The following is a 12,459-nucleotide window of genomic DNA, read 5'->3' as shown; positions in this document are numbered from 1 at the left end:
GGCGCTAAGCCAGGCATCCGAGGGTTAGGCCTCAGGAAATTCTTCCGGCGCTAAGCCAGGCATCCGAGGGTTAGGCCTCAGGAAATTCTTCCGGCGCTAAGCCAGGCATCCGAGGGTTAGGCCTCAGGAAACTCTTCCGGCGCTGAGCCAGGCATCCGAGGGTTAGGCCTCAGGAAACTCTTCCGGCGCTGAGCCAGGCATCCGAGGGTTAGGCCTCAGGAAACTCTTCCGGCGCTAGGCCAGGCATCCGAGGGTTAGGCCTCAGGAAACTCTTCCGGCGCTAAGCCAGGCATCCGAGGGTTAGGCCTCAGGAAATTCTTCCGGCGCTAAGCCAGGCATCCGAGGGTTAGGCCTCAGGAAACTCTTCCGGCGCTGAGCCAGGCATCCGAGGGTTAGGCCTCAGGCAACTCTTCCGGCGCTAGGCCAGGCATCCGAGGGTTAGTCCTCAGGGAATTCTTCCGGCGCTAGGCCAGGCATCCGAGGGTTAGGCCTCAGGAAACTCTTCCGGCGCTGAGCCAGGCATCCGAGGGTTAGGCCTCAGGCAACTCTTCCGGCGCTAGGCCAGGCATCCGAGGGTTAGTCCTCAGGGAATTCTTCCGGCGCTAGGCCAGGCATCCGAGGGTTAGGCCTCAGGCAACTCTTCCGGCGCTAGGCCAGGCATCCGAGGGTTAGTCCTCAGGGAATTCTTCCGGCGCTAGGCCAGGCATCCGAGGGTTAGGCCTCAGGAAATTCTTCCGCTCGCTGGTCGACCAAGGCTGGCGCAAGCCGAAGCGACCGGTCGGGGCTTCCGGCTAGTCTGCTCTCGGGATGATCATCGGGTTAGCCAGGCATCCGAGGCCCGAGCCTCGGGAGATTCCACTCGTTGGTCGGCCAAGGCTGGCGCAAGCCGAGGCGACCGGTCGGGGCTTCCGGCTAGTCTGCTCCCGGGATGATCATCGGGTTAGCCAGGCATCTGAGGGTTGTCAAGCCTCAGGGAAATTCCGCTCGTTGGTCGGCCAAGGCTGGCGCAAGCCGAGGCGACCGGTCGGGGCTTCCGGCTAGTCTGCTCCCGGGATGATCATCGGGTTAGCCAGGCATCTGAGGGTTGTCAAGCCTCAGGGAAATTCCGCTCGTTGGTCGGCCAAGGCTGGCGCAAGCCGAGGCGACCGGTCGGGGCTTCCGGCTAGTCTGCTCCCGGGATGATCATCGGGTTAGCCAGGCATCTGAGGGTTGTCAAGCCTCAGGGAAATTCCGCTCGTTGGTCGGCCAAGGCTGGCGCAAGCCGAGGCGACCGGTCGGGGCTTCCGGCTAGTCTGCTCCCGGGATGATCATCGGGTTAGCCAGGCATCTGAGGGTTGTCAAGCCTCAGGGAAATTCCGCTCGTTGGTCGGCCAAGGCTGGCACAAGCCGAGGCGACCGGTCGGGGCTTCCGGCTAGTCTGCTCCCGGGATGATCATCGGGTTAGCCAGGCATCTGAGGGTTGTCAAGCCTCAGGGAAATTCCGCTCGTTGGTCGGCCAAGGCTGGCGCAAGCCGAGGCGACCGGTCGGGGCTTCCGGCTAGTCTGCTCCCGGGATGATCATCGGGTTAGCCAGGCATCTGAGGGTTGTCAAGCCTCGGGAGATTCCGCTCGTTGGTCGGCCTAGGCTGGCGCAAGCCGAGGCGACCGGTCGGGGCTTCCGGCTAGTCTGCTCCCGGGATGATCATCGGGTTAGCCAGGCATCCGAGGGCCGAGCCTCGGGACATTCCACTCGTTGGTCGGCCACTTGTCGCTCGCCGCCCATCGGGGTTTCTCTGTGCCCAGCCGCGACCGTGTTTCTCCTCTCCTCCAAGCGTTGCCTGGGGGGAACACGAGAAGGGTATTAAACGCTAATTAATGCGTTACCTGGGAAATCGGATCGCCAGTTGCTGCTGGTGAGGAGTGTTAGTTGAGCGGCCGCGATACGCGGGTTCTTCGAGGAGGATGCGGCCTGGGCGCGAGCGGAGACACGTGGACCTAGGGGTATACGTCACCCGGATCGTCCTGCACAAAGAATGCGATTTAAGGAGAATGACGCTTAGAAAATCGCGGGGAGATACGCCTCGGGAGCCGGAACGGCTCCGGATTCAGTGCGCCTGCATTTATTGGAGCCACCCGTATCGGAACTACCAGGGGGCCGCAGCTTGGCTATAAATACAGGTGCAGGTACGATGGAATTTGCTAAGCCGGAGCTGCAGGTTGCCATGGATCGCGGACCTCCTCCTTGGCATATGACTGAGAGACTCCTGTCGAAGGAAAGGGGAGGCGCTCCCCTTACAACTTCAGCCAACTAGCCGTTTCATCTGGGATCAACAAGGAGGGTCTCCCCGGCGGAACTCCGCTCTAGGCGTTTCATCCGGGATCACATCTCCCCTCCTTGAAGTTCAGCCTCCCGGTTGAGCTCTGCGCCGGACGCTCAATCCGGGACCGCGCCTCCATATACTCTTCCCCCTCGAATCCCTTCTCTTTCCTACCACTGGGGAAGATGGGAATATCCTTTGGAGGCGGCGTTCCCCTGGGGGCAGCGAGAGCTTCTTCTGCGGCGGCTCCTCCTCTTTTTGGTGAGGTGCTGGATGGCGCCTCCGGTTAGAAGCACCCACTTCTGGTGGGACTGCAGCCGCCCTGGGTTGAGGGTTTGGGTCCCCACCTCTTCTTTACTTTCTTTACTCCCTAATTTCCCTCTGGGAATTCCTTGTAATCACACGAGCACGCCACTGTAACCAGAAATTATTGAAATGAAAAGTATTGCACCTTTTTAAATTGTCTTTCTGGCCTTGTTGTTCTACTGGTAATACATCCGCAGGTTAGCGGAATTCCAGCCCCTTGGAATTTCTCGGCCATCTAGGGCTTCCAACTGGTAGGAGCCAGGTCGGTTTACCCAACGAACTTTATACGGGCCTTCCCAATTTGGCGCTAGCTTCCCACCTTCCGTAGGTTGAGATGCCTTAGCTCGCCTCAGCACCAGATCTCCAATTCTGAAAAGCTTCGGTCGGACTTTGGAGTTGTAATATCGGGCCACCCTCTGCTGATACATTGCCATCCGTACCTGAGCCATTTCTCTTGCCTCTTCCAAGAGATCCAAGTTCCCTCGGAGTTGCTCTGAATTGGCCTCGGGTCGGTGCGCGGCCACCCGAGGCGAGGGGAGTCCGAGCTCCACGGGGGCAACGGCTTCCGTGCCATAGGTTAGGCTGAAAGGCGTCTCTCCAGTAGGAGTCCGTTGTGTGGTCCGATACGCCCAAAGGACATTCTCGAGTTCCTCGACCCAAGCTTGCCCCGTCCGGCCGATCCGCGCTTTGATACCTTGGAGGATTGTCCGATTTGTGACCTCGGCCTCGCCGTTGGTTTGGGGATGCGACACGGATGTGAACCGATGCTCGATCCCAAATTCCTCGCAGAAGTCCCGGAAGTGCTTGTTATCAAACTGTCGACCGTTATCCGAGATGAGGACCCGAGGTACTCCAAATCGGACAATGATGTTCTTCTTCACGAACTTCCGGACTTGTGCCTCCGTGATGGTGGCCAGTGGCTCTGCCTCCACCCACTTGGTGAAGTAGTCGATGGCGACAATCAAAAATTTCCGCTGGGCCGAAGCGACGGGGAATGGTCCGAGGATATCCATTCCCCATTGTGCGAAGGGCCAGGGCGCGGTGATTGGCGCCAAGGGGACAGAGGGGACTCTCTGGACGTTGGCGTGGCGCTGGCAGGCGTCGCATTTCCGCACGTGGTCCTTCGAGTCCTCCATCAAGGTCGGCCAATAGTAGCCTTGCCTCATGATCTTATGCGCCAAGGACCTAGCCCCCAAGTGCGATCCGCAGATGCCTTCGTGGACTTCGCCGAGGGCGTAGGCCGCTTCCGCGGGGCAGAGGCACCTTAAGAGGGGGGCGGTAAACGAGGTCCGATACAGCCTCCCTTCATAAAGTACGTAGTGGGCGGACTTCTTTACAAGCCGCCGGGCCTGATCTTCGTCTTCAGGGAGGATTCCTTCGGCGAGGTAGGCGACGAGCGGGTCCATCCAAGACGGCTCCGGATCAATTGCCATCACCGCTCCAGCCCCGTCAATGCTCGGGGCATCCAGGGTCTCCAGGTAGATTGCCCTCGACAAGTTGTGCGCGTCTGCGTCCACTAGGCGGGACAACCTGTCGGCCCTGGCATTTTCGCTCCTCGGGACCTGCTGAATGTCAACACTGCCGAGGCCGGGAATGAGTGTTTGCACCTTCCGGACGTAGCTCTGCATGGTCGGGCTCCGCGCCTCGAACTCCCCTCGAACCTGCCCGACCACCAGCTGGGAGTCGGTGAAGACTTTCAGACGCCGGATGCCGAGCTCCTTGGCGAGTTTGAGTCCCGCGACTAGGGCCTCGTACTCCGCCTCATTGTTGGTCACTGGAAATCCGAACCTCAAGGCATACTCGGCTATCACTCCATCGGGATTGGTGAGGACCAGCCCAGCCCCTCCACCTTCAGGGTTCGACGACCCGTCAATGTGGAGCGTCCAGATCGGGAGATCGAGGCTGGGTGTCTCCGGCGGCTTAGGTTCCGCCTCCTGCACAGTGCACTCAGCGAGAAAGTCCGCGAGTACCTGGGCCTTGATGGCTGGTCGGGGCTGGTAGCGGATGTCGAACTCACCAAGTTCTACTGCCCACTTCACCAGCCGTCCCGCATTCTCTGGATTGCTGAGAATCTGCCGCAGTGGTTGATCGGTCAAAAGGGTGACAGAATGAGCCTGGAAATAGGGGCGAAGCCTCCTGGTCGCAGTCAGCAGCGCGAAGGCGATTTTCTCAGCCTTCGTGTACCGCGTCTCGGCATCCCGGAGGACTCGGCTGATGTAGTATACAGGCTTCTGAAGTCTTGCCTCTTCCCGAACCAGTACTGCGTTGACTGCGGTTGGGGAGACCGCCAGGTAAAGGTAGAGCATCTCCCCCTCTTGCGGCTTGGACAGCAGGGGAGGAGACGCCATGTACTCCTTGAGCTGGTCGAACGCCGCATGGCATTCGGCCGTCCAGAGGAAGTCTTTTGGGCGCTTCAACACCTTGAAGAATGGTTGGCAGCGTTCGGCCGACTTTGCCACAAATCGTCCGAGCGCGGCGACCCTTCCAGCGAGCTCCTGAACCTCCTTCACTTTGGTCGGAGGGGACATATCTTGGATGGCTTTGATCTTGTCCGGGTTGGCCTCGATCCCGCGCTGGTTGACAATGAAACCGAGGAACCTCCCGGCCGAAGCACCAAAAGCGCACTTCGCTGGGTTTAGCTTCATGCGAAACTTTCGCAAGGTGGTGAAAGTCTCCTCCAGATCTGCAATGTGCTGGTCTGCATGGCGGCTTTTTACCAGCATATCGTCCATGTACACCTCCATATTCCGGCCGATCTGCTCCTTGAAGATTTTATTGACGAGGCGCTGGTAAGTGGCGCCAGCGTTCTTCAGACCGAAGGGCATTACCTTGTAACAGTACAGCCCCCGGTCTGTTATGAAGGCAGTTTTCTCCTCGTCCTGTGGAGCCATCATTATTTGGTTGTAGCCGGAGAAGGCGTCCATAAAAGACAGTAGCTGATATCCGGAAGTCGCGTCGACCAGTTGGTCTATCCGTGGAAGCGGAAAGCTATCCTTGGGGCACGCCTTGTTCAGGTCGGTGTAGTCGACGCACATCCTCCACTTCCCACTCGCCTTCCGGACAAGTACGACGTTTGCCAGCCACTCGGGGTAGCTCACCTCTCTTATGAAACCTGCCTCCAAGAGTTTGTCTACCTCCTGGTCGACCACCCGGATCCGATCCGGGGCACAGTGTCTCTTCTTTTGCTTTACCGGTCGGTGGGTCGGGTCGACGTTGAGGGCGTGAGAAACGACCTCCGGGTCGATCCCAGGTACATCGGCCGCCGACCAGGCAAACACATCTGCATTGGCTCGGAGGAATTCCACTAACCGGAGCCGAGCTTCCAAGTCGAGATTGGCACCGACCCGGACCGTGCGGTCCGGGCGGCCTTCTTCGAGGGGAACTTCGATTACGCCCTCGGCCGGCTCCCCGTGCCGCAAGGCCACTTCGTCTCTGGCGTCAAGTGACTCGACGCTTAGGGCCTCCATGGGCTTCTTCCCTTTGAGAGTTGCTAGGAAACACTGCCGTGCGGTCGGCTGGTCACCTCGGACCTCTCCAATCCCGGCCGCTGTGGGGAACCGCATGAGCAAATGGTAGGTAGAAACCACCGCGCGAAGGGCGTTCAGTCCGGGTCGTCCGAGGATAGCGTTGTAGGCCGAGGGGACACGGACGACCAAGAACCCGAGCCGCACCGTGGCTTCTGCGGGTGCAATGCCCGCAGTCACAGGCAGCTCGATGACACCTTCGGCCGAGATAGCGTCTCCAGTGAATCCTATGAGGGGGGTGGATGTTTTGTGCAACAATTGTCGGGAAAAGCCCATCTTTTGGAAGGCCTCGTAATACAAAATATCAGCTGAGCTTCCACTATCCACAAGAACACGCCTTACATCATAGTCCGCCATAGTGAGAGAGATCACCATGGCGTCATCGTGGGGAGTCTGAACCCCCTTTACATCTTCATCACAAAAAGTGATTACATTTCCGACCCGCTGCCTCTTCGCGACGGCCACTCCTGATACTTCCGCCGAGCCCCCTGCGTTCCTCACGGGCCGAGAGCAGCCCCCAGTGATGGTGTGGATCACTCCCGCAACGGGTCGATTCTGCTCCCGAGGCTCCTGAGGGGCCGGGTCGGCTGGACGCGGGTCTGCGGGGGGACGTCGGTCGTTTACATATCGACCGAGACGTCCTCGGCGAATGAGAGCCTCGATCTCGTCCCGAAGCTGGAAGCAGTCTTCGGTATCGTGGCCGTGGTCTCGGTGGTACTCACAGTACGCCCGAGAAGGCTTCCTCCCAGGGATCTTCTTCATCTGCCTCGGAACCGGGAGGTCCTCCCGCCCCTTGACCTCCATGAGGATCTGGGCCCGGGGGGCCAGGAGTGGGGTGTACCGGTTGAAGCGTCGGTGCGGAGAACGAGGGCGTGTGGCGCCGTGGTTCCTTGCTGGTGACGGGCTTCTGCGCCGGCGTTGAGGCGTCGGGCTCCTCCTCTGGGGTGCCTCTTTTCGCCTTTTCTTCCCGGGCTTTAGAGGGGCTTCGGCGGCCTCCTTGTTCCGGTGGGAGGCTGCCTCCTCGGCGTCTGCATACTGGTTTGCCCGAGACAACAGCTCCGGGAAGCTCCGCGGCAGACGTTTGTCCAGGGAGAAGGTGAGTCTGCCCTTCCGGAAGCCTCGCTTCAGGGCTGAGAGAGCCATCTCCTGGCTCAAATTCCGGACCTCCAGTGTTGCCTTGTTGAAGCGGGTGAGATAATCCCGCAGGCTCTCTCCCTCGTTCTGCCGGACATCGAAGAGGGAGTCGGAGACCAGTCTTCGCCGGCTACTGACGGCGAAATGGCTGATGAAGAGACGGGTGAACTGGTGGAAGGACTGGATGGAATTAGCCTCCAGGCCGGCGAACCACGCCCTTGCCGGGCCGCGGAGGGTCGCCGGGAAGGCCTTGCAGAGGAGAGGATCCGATGCTCCATGGAGGAGCATAAGAGTCCTGAAACTCTCCACGTGGTCCCGTGGGTCCGCCGCCCCGTCGTAGGGTTCGATCGCCGGCATTTTGAACCCCGGCGGGTTTAGGGTTCGCAGGATCCTTGAGGCAAGCGCCGGCTGGGAGGAGATTTCCAAGTCGGCGAAGGGATCTTTGGAGTGGCCCTTCAGGACCTGGAGCTGTCTGTGGAGATCGTCCACCCGCCGGTCCAGGGAGCGCGACCGGTGGGGGGGAGACAAGGAGCGGCGCGAGGGGGACCGACTGGAGTGCGGGCCCCTCGAGGACTGGGGTGTCTGAGAACGCGCCCGGGTCCGCCTCTCGTACCCCGCGCAGCTCCGATGAGAAGGTCCTGGCAGAATGGACCGCACTCGAGAATCCTCCCCGCGCCGGCGCTCCTCTCCATGGGAGAGGAAGGAGCGCGGGTTGTGAGGAAGAGGCGAGTGCTCGGGGAGCAGCGGCTCCTGAGCCCGCTGCGGCACCCGAGAGATCACACCCTGCAGATTCTGCACTGCCTCCGCGAGGGTGCGAACCTGCTGGGCTAGCTGGTCGAACTGAGCAGGTTCGACCGTCTGAATGGGAGGAGAAGCGGTGGAATGCTGCTGAGAGTGTGTTGGGGACGCAGCAGCCTCCCGGCCAGAGGCGCGAGAGGCTCCACGACCGGAAGCATTGGAAGCTCCGCGACCACCTCGCCGTGCCATTACGATCGTTCTGAGATTCGGCCCTCCTTCTAGCGCCAACTGTTGCTGGTGGTCCAAACCGAGAACGATTGACACGACGTTGTGAACGGGGTTCCGCCTGAGTTGTCTTGGTTGGTGCTGGTTGCGCTCCACCTTCCGCCAAGGAACCTGCAAACAAGCCTTGCACCACCACCAGGGTGGTGATGGCCCTCCGACGGTCAAGTCAGAGGAGATTGGGGGAGGAGAGATGATAATCACAAGTGGGAGAGAGTGCTCTGGGAGGTATTGCTTACCCCCCCCCTTCTCCCCCCAGCCGCATATATGCCTGGCTGGGAGGTCTCTCAGGGGGTTTGTCGTCGTGGGGCACGATAGAATGGCCACTGACATGGCCGTTACGGGGCGTCGTGGAGCAGCGCCGGGTACGGTCATGGCAGGGCGTAGTGGAGCTCCGCTTTGTACGGTCGATACAGGAGATCGTGGGCAGCATCGGGTACAGCCGTTGCAGGGAGTAGTGGAGCAGGAGGCCGCGGCGTGCCTCTGGAGAATAGCCTGTCGTTATCAAAAGATCTCCGATTCGGGGTCGGAATGCTGGATCATAGGGCAGCCGACCCGGGGTCGGGCTGCGGAGCCGAGGAGGTCCGACTCGGGGTCGGAGTGCTGGATCATAGGGCAGCCGACCCGGGGTCGGGCTGCGGAGCCGAGGAGGTCCGACTCGGGGTCGGAGTGCTGGATCATAGGGCAGCTGTAGCTTTCCTGGATACGCGTGCCGATCACGTGGGGCATGGCGGCTCAATTCCCCCATAACATATATATATATATATATATATATATATATATATATATATATATATATATACCGAAGAGAGAGAGGAAGAGATTATTAATTGAGGGTTGAGAGGATGAGTTAATATGGAATTGTAAAAAATACATAAAATACTCTTAAAAGTTATAAAAAATAAAAGTATTTTTTGTTTACCGAAAAATAGGTAGATTGATAACCTACCATAACAGAAAGTAAGTTATCAATCCCCTATACATATATATATATATATATATAGAGAGAGAGAGAGAGAGAGAGAGAGAGAGAGAGGTAGGTCGGTACTTTTATAGGCACATAAATCTATGTATCTATATATGCATATAGTAGGAAAGAATGTCCTTTCAACGATTATGTCTTCTCGTTGTAGATATAAAGCGGTTCAGCCTAAAGTCGAGCTCCCATTTTTCTTGTAAAATTTGCACATTCAAACTTCTACATTAAATAAATTGTTCTCTGCCAACTTGTTCTAGTAGGTACATGTTTAACTGAATCTGCAGCCTATTTTGTTCTAATTTGCAAATTATTCTTTCTAGTTATCTTTCCCTTGCAGGATCGCTAAGGCTATTTTGGATCTGCCTTTCAAAGTAATAGCGTGCCTACTGAAATTAAGGATCAACATGTAGCTTTGATCATACTAGTCAGTTTATATTGCACTATATAATCTAATAAATGTATATTGACTGATTCTGTTATAACGTCAACTAATAAATTTTTAAGCGACATAATTTGAATCATTTGTGAATTAGTAAACAAAGGAAACATAGTTCCTGGTTGGGAGCTGATGGGGACATCAGAACCCTTCATCCAGATGATCCTGAGCCTCCGGATTGAGTCAGACCTGTTTATTTGCATATTTATTTTATTTTTATTTCTGGGCTTGTTTGCATTTTAGGGCTTATTTGTGTTATTTGTGGGCTTATTAGAAGTTATTTTTGTGTAAGGGAGTTTTATGTTAATTGTGTTTATTTGGCCCTATATATAGGGGACTATTTTCATGATTAGGATTTTAATGAATGATTAAGAACTTTCTTTTTCCCACATCTTATTCTTCTTCTTCCTCCTCCTCCCCTTCTCTTCTTCTTGCGTCCCTAGAACTTCTTCTTCCTTCTCCCTCTCTTGTTCTTCCTTCTTCTCCTCTTTCCCCACACTTGTGCTGTATCAACTTGGTATCAGAGCCCTGGCTTTGCCCCCATTGCCAAAGCCACGATCGAGCATTTTCTCCCTCAACCTCCTACGGTCCACTGGCCCTATTCATTCACTCCACCAAAATCCCACCCAAGACATCATCTCTGTCTCTTCCCCTCGGTGCTCACCAGAAGAACACACACACACACACAAAAGAGAAAGAGAGAAGGTCCCTCCCTCCCTCTCGGTTCTCATTCGAGACAAAAAAAGAGAAAGAAATCCTTGCTTCCCTCTCTCGGTTCTCACACAAGGAACAGGGGATTCGCCAGGTCCACCCCACCCGTCGTCACACCTGCGCCCACCGCCGCCACCAGTCACCGCCAGTAGCGTCGAGCCACCGTCGGACGTTCTCGCCGCCGCCGCTATCAGTGAAGGCCCGAACCCGCCGTCGGAGGAGCCATATCCCCACGAAAACGTCGCCGCCCGGGGTTCCCGTGCCTATCGATGCCACCCGTGGCTGCCGTGGTCAGCCGCCTTCTGTCGCCGCAAGCTCCGCCGCCGCGGCTGCGACCTCCACCCCGTTCCACCGGCCGCCAAGCCTGTAGCGACCACTTCCACGCTCCACCACCGCTGCATCGCGCCACAAGAAGCGCCACCAGCCGGATCCCGTGATCGGCCACCGCCATCGCCGTGAAGATCGGAGCCCTCTCGCGAAACCATCGGGAAGTTGAAGAAGAGTTAAGGTAATGGGTAAGTTCTAAACCCGTTACCCATAACCCGGTAACCCGGGTCCAAAAAAAAAAAACACACGTAATTTCACGTGACAAACCCGTAACGGGTATAGGGTCGGGTCAAACCCGATAACCCGGATCCCAATGGATCCGAGTTAAAAAAAAAAAGAAAAAAAAGGGGTACGCACGTGACCGCACGTGCCAAAAAAAAAACCTTACCTCTGTTCATCTTCTTCCTCTGTTCGCCCGCCGCCGCCACCGCCCGTGACGCGCCGCTCCACCCTTGTCGCTGCAGCCATCGCTCCTCCGGCCTCGCCGCCCCTGCCGCCGTCGAGATCCGTCGCCACTCTACCTCTCGTGCTGCACCGCCCTCGCCGCCTTGCTGTTTCCGCCTTCGCTCGCGCACAACACCGCCCCACCTCAACGCACCACCGTCTCTGCAACGCCGCCTCCGCCGCCTCCGCCTCGCCGCCGCATCGTACCGCCTCCACGCCGCTTCGCCTTCGTCGACGCCCACGACCTTCCTCCGGCCGCATCTCACCCGAGGCACGCCCGCCGTCCTCGCCCCGCCTAAGCACCGCCGCTCGCCTCCCTTCGCCGACCGCTCTTCACTATCGGTGCCTCCATCTCGCCCCTCTCCCTCTCCAAATCCAGAGGGATTCGAAACCCACTTTCATCTCCACTCCTTTCTTCCCTCATCTTCTTCCCTTCTGTGTCCCCTTCTTGGCACCGGATCCCAACTCCCCTCCCCTCAACTCCTCCACTGCCCGCCACCATTCCGAGCTTCCCCTTCTTCCAGTTGTGGCCGCCGATCCCCTTTCCCCCTTTCCACCATCCGCCACCTCTCCTCTCCATCTCCCTTCCATTTTTGGGCTCCCCAGGGCATCGGCCCAACAGGCCCATCTGCAGCAGTCCACTTGTGGCCCAGCGCCCTTCAGGCTGCCCACTGCTTCAAAGGCCCATCATCAGACCCACCGAATTTCTTTGATCAGACCCCCAAGTTGTGCTGATATCAGGTCCACTGAATTGCTGTGATTCGATCAGCTTCATGCCATCTGACGAGCCGACTCGCTGCACACCGGTCGTCGCCCCTGTCCACGAGCACACGATTCTGGTCGACTACTTCACGACAGGTGATAGATTTCCACTTTCTTGGGCTTGTTCATTTAATTATGTTTTAGTTCTCTTGCATGATAGCCATATTTTGAAAACTTATATTGCTGTCAAAATTTAGAACATTAAACCTTTCACTTCCGAACCCGTCCTATTACCCATTAAATCTTGATATTAAATTAGCACACCCTAGCAACAGGACGTTTCTCAACATTATTTGCTCAAATTACTTTAGGATCAAAACAACTGAACTACTTGATTGCAGCTAATTTCTTAAATTGAATAATCTTAATCCTTAATTCTGAATAACCGAAGTAAAAATCAGCAACATTTAAACTTTAAGTTATTCTTGTGAAGACTTGCTGATCCCTGAAATTATAATAGATTGCATTAGTAGGTTGTCCTGCATCAAATCTGGTCCTGCATCATACTTATAAGGGTTC

Source organism: Phoenix dactylifera, chromosome 12, assembly GCF_051530095.1.
Source record: "Phoenix dactylifera cultivar Ajwa chromosome 12, Ajwa_hap1_PhDact_Kaust_v1.1, whole genome shotgun sequence".
Taxonomy (NCBI): Eukaryota; Viridiplantae; Streptophyta; class Magnoliopsida; order Arecales; family Arecaceae; genus Phoenix; species Phoenix dactylifera.
The sequence above is the reverse complement of the archived record's forward strand: the minus strand, read 5'-3'. Positions refer to the sequence as shown.